This window comes from Thermobia domestica, chromosome 13 (assembly GCF_964235325.1).
Source record: "Thermobia domestica chromosome 13, izTheDome1.hap1.1, whole genome shotgun sequence".
Classification (NCBI taxonomy): domain Eukaryota; kingdom Metazoa; phylum Arthropoda; class Insecta; order Zygentoma; family Lepismatidae; genus Thermobia; species Thermobia domestica.
The window spans coordinates 128,610,131-128,626,820 of record NC_137466.1 but is presented as its reverse complement, the minus strand read 5'-3'; the positions used below and the strand labels follow the sequence as shown (position 1 = coordinate 128,626,820).

Here is a 16,690-nt window from a genome sequence, read left to right as displayed (position 1 = left end):
CTTTAAAGTGGTTTTATGGGGAACTGAAAAATCTTTCCCATGTTATTTATATGGGACTCTTCTTCTACACTCCAAAATGTTTAGGCACTTACTGTAGGGCTACAATGATTAAATTTGGCATGATTGTATCCTTCCAGAAGTAAACTACAGAAAAATTGCCGAAGCTGAGTATTTTTAGTTCTTAGAGTGTCTAAAGGGGAAATTAAAAGAAAAATCTCCATGTTATTTAAATAGGCGTTTACTTGGGATACTAAATCTTATATTTTAGCTGGTTGAAATAGAAAAAGAAATTTGACTTCGGTAGAATTGTGAGTTTGGACTGTGAGTTTGCTATTTGGGCTTTACATTTGAAGTAATTAAACGTGTTTAAGCGCGTGTTTAATATTTGACCTAGAAGGGAAGAAAATAGGATGAAGATGATTCGCCAAGATGTCCATATGAGGTGTTCGTGACTTCGAGTTCGGACGAATTCTCTTATGAAAGACGTAGGAGGTACGAAAAATACTGCCCGTAATAACATGTACGGGCATTTGTTACTTCTTTATATTTTTTTATGTATTCTTCCACATTTGGAAGTATATACAATTGCAATTTTACCTTATTATATGTATTTTTCTTTCCTTCATTTTCTTCAGTAAATAAATTTAAGTACTCACAAATACAATGAGTCAAGTTAATATCCTCTTTGAGGATGCTCAATTGAGAATCAGAAACAGAATAAATACTTCAGAACGAAGATGTGTCGTGATAAAAGCTGTTGCAAATATTGCATTAAATATATGTGAAATGAAAAGGACAGCAGATTAGCCGCTGACTGCACAACATTCATTTGTAAAACTGCAAAAGGAAGAGATAGGAAATACGTAGTACCTGTCTCACTCAGCTACATTAAACTTGTCTTTTCGAACTTGAAGGATAGGCACAGACTAGATGGAATTACTAAAAGTTAACAAATACAATCTTATTCTTGTACATAATATCCACAAGCATGACACGTTGCTATAGCATCGACTTATTGCATGTATATAAAAGTTACGTATGTATGACGAGCACAGACAGCGAACAACGTGTGGTCCTCGGGAACATGATCGTGAATAAAAACAAAAATCTTATCAAATTATATAGCATTCAAATTACGTGGATGATGAAACAAACACGAAATTACTCTAATGTGCACATGATGTCATGCAGCAAAAGCAAGGCCAACGAACCGCGCTGTAGGTCTGATCCATCAGATCCGGGAGTGCTTATGCATCAAGGACGCCGAAATTCTTTCCGATGCTGCAGCGCGCTCAAAATACGTTGAATTGAACTGAGCGGTGACGTCATCTTGCATCTCGATTTTTCTCTTTCTCTATGACTGTTCGTGAGAAAGATATTGTTGTGATGATGCAACATAGGGGGAATTCCATCGATCTGTGGGCGGAGTAAAAATCTACTTTTTTTTTCACATATGATGAGTAATTGCCAACCCAAACATACGAAAGCTGGTAAATATTAATTTACGAGGTGATTCTAATTGTAGTATGGCACTTTAGTTTGATGTTTTAGCTTGCTCAGATTTTTAGCTAGAGTATTAGCTCGACATTTGTCTGGGTCAGTAACAACGGGTTCTGTATTCACAAATTTTACTAAGCTGTAGTAAATATTGTCCAAATGCAGTACGTCTTAAACTTTATTCTAATGGGTTTGAGGTGCTTTCTGAAAATTGGTTAACCCACGTGGTACAGTAATGAAGATCAGTAAGAGTATAGAATGTCTCTATGTCAATCCATTTGCGTGAGGCAATGGGGACTTGCTTGAGTTAAAATGTAGAGAAACACCCTCAGGCAAACTATAGTGATCGCACAGAGTCTTGAAGGTTGACTTAGATCTACCTGTTTTAGCACGCAATAGAACGCCACGATATGTCCTGGTTGTCAACCTCCACAACCTCCACTCATGATATTTTGTCAGTGTCGTCTCTCGTGCTATACGCTGAACATCTGAGAGTGCAGTGTTGTCAGATTGCTACCAAGTTACGTTTTGTTTATTTTTGTTGCCACTGTTGTTGTCGTTGTTTTATATTTTTGCTATTATTATTGTTACCATTTAATTCGAATAATTGTTTGTGTTCATGTGCTAATTTTTTGTCGCTTGTTCACCATGGGTGATATCAATAAAAATAAGTAACTACTCCTGAGAAGTCCTGCTCGAGAATCGGAGTAACTACACCTGGAGTAATCTCCTCCCTCAATTTCGTATCAATAAAACAAGCCACTATTCAGGTCTAGTCTGCTCCAGATTTATGAACGTTTACTCGCGCTTCCTCTGCACGTAGCACTGAGTCGTATCAATAAAAGAAGTAGTTACTCATTTCTCCCATCTGTTGGGCGGTCATTTCGTTGTGGGTAACTTCTGGCGCAGTATCCTAAACGCCATGGAAGGGACAAGTAGCAACGAAAGTTTCAATTAAAGTGCATTTGTGGATATTATAAAAGTTCCAGTGGTACTTTCAAAGTCACAGTTACCAGAAAGTAAACGAAGGAAAGCCGAAGCTTTGAAGGCAATTACAGTGAAATGCAACGAAATATCAAATACATCTACAAATGAGACACAAATCCAAAAGAGAATCTTTAATATCCGAGCGAGCATTAACAAAATAATAATAATAATAATAATAATAATAATAATAATAATAATAATAATAATAATAATAATAATAATAATAATAATAATAATAATTTGAAAAAGGAAACGGGAAACAAGAAAGTAATACTGAAACCACGGGAACGAACCTCTTGGAACTGATGGATGTTGGTTGGAATCCAGCAATATCAAGATTAGCACGACAAGCGCATATCACGTGTTGTCCAAGATTGTTTGGCTTTAAGAACGAAATCAGACACTTGGTCTCTTTGTTTCCTTTTTTAAATAGTCCAGCCACTCACGTCGTAAAGCACGTCCATCTGATTGCGTTTTCCACACAATACGTGTCCCCTTTCGCCTTGGCATAAAAAATATACATTCTCATGTATGCACCCTTCCTATCAGCGTTGAGTTGAGTTGATTTTGAGTTTAATGTCCTTTTCAGTAGCGAGGCTATATGAGACGGGACCCACTGATTAACTTGGAATCCGAACCATATGAGCTCCCGCCGGGAATCGAACGCGGGTCTCTCATGCCAAAGGCATGTACGCTATCCGCTTAGCCACGAAGGAGCTCTTCCTATTAGCGTATTCGTCTCCAAAATACTAGGTTTCTTTATTGCCACGTGTGTATAGTCAAGTGCTCCGATAGCACCCGGAAATGTATATTGTTCTTGCCACTCTGTCTTTGCTGTTTGAATATTACACACACCTCCGGAAACAATCAATTTTCAGATTTCGCAATAATCGCATCCATTACACTTGTAGTCATAGACACAGTACTTTGAGCCACAACAGAATCCCCTGATATTCAGACCTGGAATCCCGGATCACTCACGTAAAGCAAGAAAACCCGCATCTTCTCATCATTACGTAGTGCATCACCCCAAATTTCCATTGATTCTCCTAAAAAATGTTGTACTATGCTAACTGCTCTACATTTTCTTTCATGAACCTATGTTTTTTGTAATCTCCATTTGCAACATTTCTATGCAATTTATAAATTTTGCTACATAGCAAAACAATCATATACTCTGCCATATTTCGCACGGAGTCACCTATTTAGCTTGCTCCACAAATTTGGAGAAGTTACTAGCATCACAGAAGAGTCTTTGATTTTTATTGATATCAAACGCGGAGTAGTTACTCGGCTCGAGAATAGAGGTGTGGTTACTTCAAAAGGGCGGGGCTTCTTCGAGGTCAGCCGAGACGACTAGTGCTCAGTTCTCTTTTTATTGATACCAATGCGAGTAGCTACTTCAAAATTGGGCGTAATGAGTAACTTCTCCGTTTTATTGATAGCACCCCATGTCTTCTAAATTTGACAACGTTGTTGGTGCATCTTTGTTGTTACACGTTTTCTCAAGTATGAGTCCGGAAAGCAGCTCCACGAATCGTGCCTAATTCTTCCGATGCATCATCACGCGTGAGGTAAAAAAAGCAGTTCTATGTTTGGTGTAGAGTCCAAGCTTCACGAGTTCTCGCGGTCACTATAGAATTAATGGCCTAGCCGTCGCGAGAATGGCCGTTGATCTCATTCAGATATTTGAAGTGCGTCATTTAGCCGGCGGCGATAATAGCTGTCCAGGAGATTCGTCTGCAAGGAGTCTGCGAGAAGTTTCGTTTACCGAAAGCACCTTTATATATTTTCTGTCTATCCTTGTGTTTGTCCAGGACACACAAAGTCTCAAGAACTATTTGATGTATCGCCATCAATTTTGACCAGGATATAGCTGGTCAAAAAATAGGAATCGGGTCCGTTAATGAAAATGGTCATGGGCGTCTCTGGCGGGGGGGACGGGGGGACGCGTCCCCCCAATATTTTGAAATACGAAATATTCAATATTTTATTTTAATTTAATTTATTTAGATACTAGCAGTTAGATCATTTCCTTTGAACATAAATACGCAGAGAACACAGATACCAAACACACACACAGAAATACACAAAAAAACAAGCAATCTAGATTCAAACTTATTTGTTAAATTCTTAGTTTTTTTTGTTTGTTTTTTGTTTGTTTTTCGTTTTTGTAAATTTTCCCTTTTTTGGTCTCTTTCCCTTCCCTATCGTTTCCCTCCCAAATTTTCCTATTTTTTCTTTTTTCACTTATGGAAATAAAGAAAAAAAAAACAAAACTACTATAGAAATCATTCGCAATGATGATAACTCGTCGGTTTTCGAATGCTCTAGGTAACCGACTAAGAGTAACGCGACTGAGCGAATGTAAAAAAAAAAAAAAAAAAAATCCTTTGATGTCCCCCCCCCCAAATTTTACATGCCAGAGACGCCAATGAAAATGGTCCATTAAATTGAACTCAAGATACAGACCAGCGTTTCCCAACCGGTGTACCGTGAATGGACCGTTGGTGTGCCGCGAAGAATCAAATCAAAATTATTAATTTTATAGCAATCAAATTGTGAAACGTAGGGAAAAATGTATATTTGTATTTCACATTACTATGAACCTCTACTATGAATCTACAATTTTAAGTTTCATACCGTGTTACTGTTCTGTACATTTCTAATGTTGAAAAAAATGATTATCATTGTTATGACCATTATTGCTTCTTTATTGTTGCAGTCTATTTCGCAACTTGAAAATTTAAAATATCATTCAATCCTTTCGACAAATTACCTACATTTGCGTTTTAAAAGTAAAAGAGATTTGTTTGTTCGTTCGTTATTTAGTGATCTTCCTTCTTAGTAAAAAGGTTGGATACAGTTTTTAAAAAGAAAGCGTATTTTTAAAAACTTGAGAGTCCAATATTTCATCGCAATTGTTTTCTATTTTTAAATGAAAAATAAGCATAATGATTTACCACGGGGGAAAATCAGTGTTCGAGCTTTCTTCTCTGTGAATAGGAGATCAATAATCACAGAAAAAAAAAAAAAACACTGTGTTTTATATTTACAAATAATATCTATAAGTGTGCCGCGAGAATCCAAATAACACCCGTAGTGTGCCGCAAGTTGAAAAAGGTTGTTCCTCGTATATTACTATGGGATTAATTACTGTTATCATCCTTGCTAGATAGACTACCGGAAGCAGTGTTTATTCCAGACATGTTTTTTGGGGTGCTGCTCTCCCCCCGAAGTTCTGAGAGTACCCCCCGCAGGAGATCAAAATAATACGTCTATAATATAATAATAAATAGAATAGTACCAGCAGTGCCCCCGCAGTACTAAGTGTGCCCCCCCGGAACATTGTTTCTGAAAGAAACACTAACCGGAAGTACTATTAAGATCAGCAGGTTAGTATAATGCTCAGATTGGAAAACACTAATCTGTCCGTAGAATGCAATCCTAAAATGATATTAATGTCTTTCTACTTGATGAACCCTAAACCCTTGAATATTTATTATTATTATTATTTTTAATTTTCAGATATTCATTCATCTTAAACATACTTCTTGAGGTAAAATGCTATACCATTAAAGACAGCCATGCGCGCCGACTACGTGGATACTCCGGAGCCGCACCCACAAGATTTTTAGTTCGGACAAAGATTTGAACCAGTTTCTCTTGAGTTTAAGTCAGCCGTGTTACCGACTGAGCTAGAGCAGCCCCAACTTATCCTTATAGTACCGGTGTATTTTACGTTATCACAGCACAGCGCTTTATGATAGTGTTCATAAAAGATTTTAACTAAAAATAAATCAATCAAAACCGAGACTTCCCTGAAAACATATAGGCTAACACGTCCCACCATTGATATGCACCCACATAAATTCTGAAAAGTTGCGCCGTTGAAGACAGCTTGGTAAAATTTAGCTTGTTAAGGAGCTTAGTTTACCAAAAATCAAAGCAAACTCCTTCACGCGGTACACACTGTGTCAATGCTACTTGTGAGATTTGATAAGTGAAGACTCAAAACACCCTTATGACGATACCGGTAGTTGATCAACTTTTTTGTGCGGCGGTCCTTCTGTTAGTTTTGATTCCAGCAACACAGTTTATCAAAAACTAGCAAATAACCCTCAAATACATATATGATATATTCAAGTAATTTATATTGTAAAATATATTAGGTAATCAAGCACAAGAAAACTTAAACTGAACAAATAGCACATACTAATAAAATAAAGCAAAGAATTATTTAAATACATTTCAATTCTTTACGGATATTTTAATAAATACTAGTGCATTATATGAAACATTTTTAAATGCGTAAAATCATGTAGATTTACGAATTAATAACTACAATTCTGTGGTGTCATAGCCAATCATAAGATTAGACATCACAAACAGGCGCTGACCAAACAGATGGCTTCTATTTGGGCGATGTAAGGAAAGTGCCTTACATCTGCTCCTTTTACAGTTATTTCTGTTTGTTTGTTTGTTTGTTTTTCGTTCTAATACAAATTGTTTGTGGACATAACTACAGTACTCTTGGTATTTTCAAATTATACTTCTTTTTCCAGAGAAAGAAAATATATCTCGATTAACGTGTAATATTTCACTTACTAATCAAGTATAGTCCGTTTGTATGTCTATTTTATATTTTCCTATAGTTTTCCGCACCTAAGAGGCATTATTAGTGAAGATATAACTGCATCTCAATTTCTCTTACCGTTTTAGCTCTAGAGAAATCAATATTAAACCCGGAAGTAGTAGTAAATTTCAACCACTTCCGGTTTGATATAGCATTGCAGGTTGTGATGGTATGTCCTCTTGAGACCCTGAATCGTTTGCAGAAAAACGCTTGTCGATATCTGTTACCATTTTTGTTCTATGGCGTTAAGTGTTGAAACTGAAAATGACTAATTCTAACCACTTCCGGTTTGAATAGAGAGTTAATGAAGAAGATGGAATCTATTAAGATTTCAATCAGTTAAGAGTACCTTAATAGCACTCACTAAAACAGGAAGTGATAATACAAGTAAAATGGCAGTAACAACCACTGATGAAACGAACAATGATATTAGTTCTCATGTTAATCCTGGAGTTCGCATGTTAATTACGGTTGTAAAGAAGTTTACTGCTCCTAAAATTGAGGAGACACCAGCTAGATGAAGGGAGAAATCTTGGGACAATGAATCGATTGCAGAAAACCGTTCTTGCTCTGTGGAAATCAGGATTGAAACCGGAAGTAATATAAAATTTGTACCACTTCCGGTTTGGGTAAAGTGTTCGGGATAGTCACGGTAAGTTGCTTTTAAGACGCTGAATCGTTGCCAAAAAGAAAAGTGTTTTTCACTATCTGTTAACGTTTTCGTTCTATGGCGATAAACCTATAAATCGGAAATGACTAATTTGAATTATTTCTAGTTTGAATAGGGAGTTAGCGGAGGAGATGGAGCCTATTCTTGAGATGATGAATCGATTACGAAAAACCGTACGCGTCTCCAGTGGTGCCCACCCCCCTTATGTCCATGACGCACCCTCCAACTGTCTGACTTACCCCATCCCAGTATCGTGGTATAAAGGACAAAAGAAAAAAATATGCATTGTGTTATCCGTAGGTGTTCTTCCATGAAAATAAAATCTTATTTTCCATTAATTATTACACCCCCTCAAACATATTTATATAGATTTTTACCCCCCCTATATTTCAATGACGCAATTTGCGTCATATCCTCCCCTTGTAGGCACCCCTGCGCGTCTCGATATCTCTTACTGTTTTTACCTGATACTTTTCGATAGACGGACGGACGGACAAACCCTTTCTGTGACTTATGACACTTATGCATTGCATAATCTGGAAGTTCTAGTCTAATAATTATACTTATTTTTTATTATTTTACAATAAGAGAGAACCAATCTTGGTTACGACTCGGTTCTTTATTTCTTGTATTCGAAGATAATGAAATATAACGCTTATTGGTTACTTTTAAATTGCTATCCTACTCGACCAATCGTATACACATTTGAAGAGTGGCTACCATACTACCTGAATAATAAAATAACATAATAAAAAAAATATATATTGTAAAATAGGGTAAATTTCAATTTCATTTTGAGAAAATAAAGCAAAATATAGGCAAAGAGAAAAGATTTTTTTTTTAATCGTTATACTGAAAGTTCGAAATTTGTTAAAATGAAATGTCTAATAGATGTTAAATAGAGAAAAAGGAGGGGCCTAAAAATAAACGTTCACAGTTCTGAATGTTTCATTATATTGGCTTTTGTTATTGTGACCTCTTTACTGTAATATAGAGAGTTGGTTCTTTTGTAGGTAGTCGTAAACATTTAAATAATCTTTCAAAATTGGATTAAATTAGGAAATCAAGAAGGGCTAAATAATGCTTAAGATTAGAGGTACATACTTAGAATTCAACTTCAAGATAATACTTAAGATTGTATGAATTTCAAGATTAGAGCTACATACTTTCAACTCAACTTTATTTTACCGAGACAACATTGTGACTGTTGTCACATATTTTGAGAATATTCTTCGATTTCCAATTTGAAGGAGTTGAAATATTATGTTCCTTGTCTGTTCAAGATCACATCACACTGTTGAATTCTTCATCATTTTTCACCTCTTTTCTTACTAGTTAGATGGAAGAAAATTCTTTTGATTCAGGCAAACAACAATCATCTGCGAGAAGTCTCATTAGTACTTTAGCACGCACGCAATAATGTAGATAGATTGTTTTTAACTCTACAAAGGAAAAACAAAATGATGATAATTTATTCTTGATCGAGTATGTTGGCAAGCTTAATAATCAAGACTTATGTGGCTTACCTTGAACTTCAGTTAAGTTATATAATGAGCGTCCTTCGTACTTCTTCTTAAACACTTTTCCACAGATGAATAGTTAATTTCTGCTTAGCTTTTCTATCCCAGTTTGACAGATCAATCAACAAACTTACAATATTACGTACAAGAACATTAGTTTTGTCTAATGATCTGTTACATAGATATAAATACTTTTTTTTTTTTTTAACAAAAGATAACTAATTTTATCTATGGATGATGTTGTTAAGTTATGAAATAGTAATATTATTGTTATTTGAGTAAAGGTTTCTTAAATTCATAGGTATATACAGCAGGCCCGGACTGGCCCAGATGGCTAGGTGGCTATCGCCGCCGACAGGGGCCAAATCGAAAGTGGGAAAAAAGAACATTTTAATAAAGAGAAGTCAGGAGGAATAGGAAGAAAAATGTGGAAAACGTGTGGAACAACTAATATTCTTGTGAACACTCAAAGAGACAATCTGCATAGGTCAAACTGTTTGTAGGGAAGCGCACGAGACAAGATTTGTGGCTGTCTCGACTCGAAAATGTGCTGTAAAAGTGATGTCTCGACTCGAAAAATATATATTTTTCTATTGAAAGAACCGTGTCTCGACTCGAATTTTGTCAGGAAAATCCTGTCTCGACTCGTCTCGTGCGCATCCCTAGCTGTTTGAGCGTTTCATTAAAATTTCGTTGTGACTCACGTCCCCTATAAAGTAAGAATGGGACATGTCAGCGTCAGTCATATCGGTGCAAGTATAGAAACAATAGTGAAACAAAACACGCCTCCTATCTCGGAATATAAAATGGATCCGAAAGTATAGTGGCGCAACAATACAGTTCTTGAGAGTTTTACATCTTGGCCCAGGAAAAATAACAATTTGAAACCCAACAGAAAGAGATCTGAGATCACTTTTGTGATTTACGATATCACGGTGTCGCCCTGTCGTCTCTGTAACAAAATCCCGTGGTTTTGGCATTGTTGAGTTAATCATAAGTGTTTGCTTTCATCTTTCAGTAGTTGCCAATTTTATCAGATAAAAAACTATAAAATCGTATAATGCTTTATAAATTTCCATACTTTCTCTCCGAGAATCAAACCCAGGCCTCTATGTACCAAAGACGTGCGCTACCAACTAGAACAACGGAGAGAACAAATGCTAGTAGAGCAGAGGTAGAGTGATCAGTTCCTTTCTATGTGATTCTAAAAGATGTATAGAACTGGACCAAAGAGATACATTTACTATTAAGATTTGGGTACCAAGTAGATATACAAATGATCAGCGGGGAAACATAATGGTATGTCAGGTTTTCTAACTTTCGAAAATGAAAAATGAAATTAAATCTTTAAGTTTTACGTCCCATGATTATGCCGGCTAGGCTAAAGGAGACGGTTATGTTGAAAAATGAAGGAAATAATGGAATGAAAAAGTGGGAGAAAACAGAACCCCGAGAAAACCCACCACTCGGTGTTTGTCCACCACAAAGTTTGCTTAGTGCGAGCTGGGACCGAACCAAGGACCCCATGTACCAGAGGTAAATGCTCTACCACTGAGCCACCGTGCCCAATGCTTTCTAAACTTTCGAGTAAACGGGAAAGAAGTTTCAACATTCCCATGCAATCCAACGCAATGACATACCAAACAAGCCTTCCTGTCACCTGCAGATACATTTCCGAAACTAAACTACCTACATACTCTTCTGTGGTTCAATCTCAACCCATTCCACCTAATAACTCGATTTCACTGGAAGTGGCCCTTATCATTATGTTCAGCCGATCCGCTCAAATATTGAATAATTATAGTTTCATTACACATCAATTAGTATCCATTGAATACACTGTTACGGGATGAGTCTGTATAGTATCCGGAAGTCAAATTTTTGACACAGATATGTAGGGTAATCAACATTTTGATACCTTATAAAATTATTTGATTTTACACCAAAGAAGCACTCATGTACTTAAAGGGGGGAAATAGTGTTATTTCGTAATAAGAAATATATCATTGACCATCGCCATCATATTACACGCAACTGGCATATTATCCCCTACGCATTTACCATCATTCTTTTAAAATATTCATGATATTTCATAGCCGGAGATCCTTTCAACCAGCCCACATACATACTTGGAGCGTCTCTGGTCGACCTCTGTCCCTGATATATCCTCTACTACACAGCACAGGGCCACGAATGTCACGTTCCATCTTTCCCCTTCCTGTAATCGATCAACAGAAAATCGAAGACCCACCACCAACCATCTCCGGCTGGATTCGAGATGGATTCCTGCGTATTGACCTGCTCTTTTGCCCGCCAGTTAAAAAGAAAGGATGAAAAAAAAAGAAAAAGAAAAAGGAATATCCATCCATCCATCTACAAATTTTGCTGATTCTACTTACTACCACCAAAGGTTGTAGATGTGCAACAACAGACTCTCATAAACAACCCCCGGAAGATATAGAGAAAACGAGAAATGGAAGTTGTGATCAAAATATCCCTTTTTGGTATTCAAAAGGGGGAGAGTTTTATCGCTTACTAAGACAAGACGGCGAATTAGTGCTAAAATGGAAGAACGATTTTTTCTCAATAGAGTAAAGAAAGAGACAAAATTTATAAGAATGTTGCTTTGTTCGGTTGATCTTTTTACTGAGGCTAAAATTTAATTTCATTCTTTTTTTTTTTTCTCCTTTATATCTCATCTGATTTTAAGAATAGGCAAAGTATTTTTCCGTAAATACTGTGGTAGCTTTAGGAGTTCTGACTACCTATAAATTTTTAATCATATTGTTATATTTCTGTATACATGATTCCCAAAGGTCTTTTTTTTTTTTTTTTTTTTTTTTTTTACTATTTTCAATTACACATAGCATAGTTTCATTGGAGTTGTATTATTTTTAATCCCCCTTAATCTCAAATTAAAGCTAAGATTTGTATAAACATTGCGACTATTTTTATGTTGTAAATGGAGACCAACATGGGATAAAAAAAAAAAAAAAAAGTGTAGTAAATCTTTGCTTAAGTTATGTATCCAATGCATAGTTGCCAGTAAATGCCAAATATCTTCCTATAGATGTTTTCCCCCTCCCCTTTCAAAAACTTAGGAATAAAACAACTGACCTGAGTAAAACTTGATGGACACATTTTCTTTAGAAGACACACAAGTATGAACTCTAATCAATTTACTTGTTTCATTTACGTTTTTTTTCTTTCCATTTGTTTAAACAAAAGACGGCACATTTATAAAGATTTCTGTTAGGATTGCAGTATAGTATATAAAAAACGAGGATGGAAGTTTTCTATTGTGGGACACTTGTAAAATAGTAGCATACATGCTTTAGAATTTTAGTGCAAAGATACGTAGCTCGGACTCCATTAAATTGTATATTCACGTATAAAATGGTGCAACAATTTTCTATTATAAAATTAAATTAGATTTTTGTTTCTCTTGTTTTAGATTTTCATATCTCTAAATAATAATAATAATAATAATAATAATAATAATAATAATAATAATAATAATAATAATAATAATAATAATAATAATAATAATAATAATAATAATAGATGTTGCAAAATGCAATGTTCTATGATATTTATCATCGTTTTCTTTTTCATTTCAGAAGCGAATATGACTGCACCTCAAGCAAGCTTCTGTCCAGAAAACCGTCATGAAGTTTCTCTTCCCTCGAGGAAAAGGTGCGACGCAGATCTACGATGAAATGAACCAAAGTTTGGGGGACCGAAGCCCGTCATATGCAACTTTCAAATACTGGGTGGTGAACTTCACGACTGGGAATTTTGATGTTGAAAGTGTTAAACCCAGTGGCAAGTCTGTTTCTGTATCTGTTCCCGAAGATGTGCAAGCCATTCAAAACATAATGATGGAAGATCGTCGAATATCAGCCGAAAGGATTAATACATGTTTCGGCATATAACGTGAAAGAGTTGGTAGCATTATTCATATTATTTCGATATGAGAGAGGTTGCAGCAAAGGCGATCCCTAAACTTCTGACGAAGGAACAAAATGAGTGAAAAGTTCGCGGACAGTTTTGGAACATTTTGCCAGAAGTGAGGTTGATTTTTTGGAGAAATTCGTAACTGGCGATGAAACATGGATCTATTGTTATGATACCGAAACCAAAGAACAGTCTAAGGAATAAAGAAACAGTTCTCCGCCGCCAAAGAAGTGCAGTGTGCAGAGCTCTGCACGGAAACAGATGACAAGAATCTTTTGGGATAAGGACTATCTTCCAGTGGGTGCAACCATTAACGCAGCATATTACTGTGGTCTCTTGAGGAAGTTATAAACGCATGATAAAATCTCCAAAGGTGTTCTGCTTTTGCACGATAGTCTCTCCTCACACAGGCATCTGGAAGACAGGACACATTGGCCACCCTAGGCTTTCAAGTGTTGCCTCATCCCCCTTATCCACCTGACCTAGCTCCATCCGATTATCATCTGTTCTCGAATCTCGAAGAAAAAACCTCAGAGGTCACCGTTTTCAGTGTGTTCAAGCGGCAGTTGACGCTACAGATGAGTGGTTACAGCAGTAGACAAAATACTTCTATTTACAAGGACTTAAAAAGTTGCAGGACATATGTCACAAATGCATTGACCTACTAGGGTAGGGTGACCAAATCGTCAACTAGAAAAAACGGGACACCTTTTATTTCTGGATAGGTTGCTCTCCTAAATATATTTTTAGCATCTCCATTCTCTCTCTCTCTCTCTCTCTTTTATCTCTCACAAAAAAGTGCAAATTTACATTTTTTTCTTTTTAAACCTATTGAAAAGGTTGTGGAATTACAAGGGATGGACAAAAAGTAATGGCACGACTATTATAAGTCACAAATGGCTGTATTAACCGTGAAAATACATGATACATACCTTCAATGTACTCACCCCCCCCCCTCCCATGTGCACAACGTTCTACCATACGTATGGAAGGCGCCGTACTCCGTCAGCACTTTCTTCTCTGGTGATGTCTTGCAGTGACCGCCCTACGGCATTGAGAATGGCTTGTCTGGTGTTGTATCGTTGTCCACGAAGTGGTTTCTTCATCTTGGCAAAAAGGTCGTAATTGTAGGGAGACATATCCGGCGAATACCGTGGATGTTCCAGAACCTCCCATTGCCAGGCACGTAAAAGATCCATCACAGCACTGGCTGTGTGACAGCGTGCATTGTCATGCAAGATGATGGGGATCCGTACCAAAAGATCAGGGCACTTTTTCCGAAGTGCGAGACGCAGATGGTGTTGCAAAAAACCGCACTAATATGGTGCATTCACAGTCTGCCCTTCTGATACAGCGTGGCGTCAAAAACGTTGGCGATCTTCCACGTTCTCCCTGCCTTCACGAAGCATTTTAACCCATCGCGCCACGGTGCGGTTTGGCAACGCTGAATTACCACAGGCTTCGCAGTCCCTGATAACATTCTTGTGCACTACGACCACGTGCCACTTCAATTTTGATCCACGAGCGCTGTTCCTCTTTAGTGAACATCGTTTAGAGCACGTCCACTCGCGATACCAATCTTGCGCCACTGCCCTCGTTCACTGACTGACATCACAGCATTTCCATTTACCTCAGTCCCTCAGCAGACATTCCCTTCGCAGACGCTGCCACCTCGCTGTTTTCCGTCACTTAGATGACGCGTACCGGCAGAGTTGCCAGTACTTTTTATCCATCCTATGTAATTAGATAACAAGTAACTATCAGCAGCTAACAATACATGAAATATTTGAAAACATAACTAAAAATATATGAGCGCTCAAATCTGTCACCCACAGGATTTATAATTACTGTCAGCATCTGATTCCAACTCCTTACATTTGCATTTTCTTACTTTTAAACATTATTTCACTTACAACTAGTTTTCATTTTACTTTCACGTTTATAGTTCTGTACCTTTGTTCCCCTTTCGTAATGTGTTACACAGCGGCGCAAATCTGTCTTCAACATTGAGGGGGGGGGGGGTTTAGATCGTTCCCACAATCTTTTTTTTTTTTTTTAAAGCGATATTCAACAATGCTGTGGAGAATCAGGAAAGCAGTTGTCTTCAACATTGGGAGACGGGCAAATTTGAGGCTTATTCTGGGGGACATCAATTTCATCTCACTTTCCTTTGTGGCAATCGGACACAAGTCGTCACATTTCTCAAAAAAAAAAAAAAAAAAAAAAATCTAATCTAATTTTTGGGGGTGACAGTCCCCTCCAGTTCCAAGATTGGCGGGGACATATCCCCCTCATCCCCCCGGGTTTTGCGCCAGTGGTGTTACATCTTAGTCAAATCACGGAAACACTGTACTGTACTGATGAGAGCGTCTCAACCTTCCACCGCCCGAAACAGAGAGTAAAAACAGTTTGTTTTTATGAGACTTTCAGACCCTTGCACTGTCGTCTGCGAAGTGGGAGTCTTAGAGGTGAAGGCCTAGGAGGGAAAACAGTGCAGCCACCACATCCAATATCGCAAACGTTGGAATGACGTTGCTCAGTAATTAGACATATTCCAATATAATCGCATAGCTTAGAAAATAATAATATAAATTATGAAATTTTAGCGATTGGAAAGATTTTTCGTACCCAATGTATGTAAATACGGGACATTTTGGCGTCCCGGAAGAATTTTTCGGGACACCGGGAATGGTAGTGAAAAAACGGGACAATCCCGTTTTTAGGGGACGGTTGGTCACCCTATACTAGGGGATATGTAGAATAGTGTGGGAGTTTCAGCTTCCTAGCTCAATTTTTTCTTGGTAAGGCTCAATCTTTATCGGCAACCCCTCGTATGACGTTACATTATTATTTTTTAATTATATAGCCTCCATCATAATACAACAAAATAATAATAATAATAATAATAATAATAATAATAATAATAATAATAATAATAATAATAATAATAATAATAATAATAATAATAATAATAATAATAGCCTATTATTATTATTATTATTATTATTATTATTATTATTATTATTATTATTATTATTATTATTATTATTATTTTACATAAGCCTGTCTGAAATCCGTCAAACAAAATGAAACCTTTAAGTTTTACGTCCCACGGTTAAGGCCTATAGGCTAAAGAAGACGGATGCTTAATGAATGTGAAGGATTATGAAACAAATGATGGAATGAGGATGTGGGAGGAAAGGAGAAATTCAAAGAAAATCCTCATATCCGTATTTTAGAAATCTGTACGAAGTTTCATATGCAAGAAGTAAAGGAGTATCCTCTTTCGGGATAGGTGATAAATAGAAACCAGATGTTCAGGCACTAAAAACCTGGAAAATAGGCATGCATATAGGCATTTAAAATTAAAAAAATAGACAGTTAAATAGGCGCTGAAATGTAGCTCGAAATAAGAAGATAGAT

The 16,690-nt window shown here is 36.7% G+C and overlaps 1 long non-coding RNA gene across 1 annotated transcript in view; it reads left to right on the top strand.

The window, feature by feature from the left end:
* LOC145669282 (uncharacterized) overlaps window positions 1-16,133 on the top strand; it is a 50,007-nt gene extending 33,874 nt beyond the window's left edge. Inside the window, exon 2 of the long non-coding RNA XR_014128181.1 lies at window positions 12,931-16,133. This is a non-coding gene — a long non-coding RNA (uncharacterized LOC145669282). The remainder of the gene's footprint in view (window positions 1-12,930) is intronic.
* The last annotated feature ends 557 nt before the right edge of the window (window positions 16,134-16,690 follow it).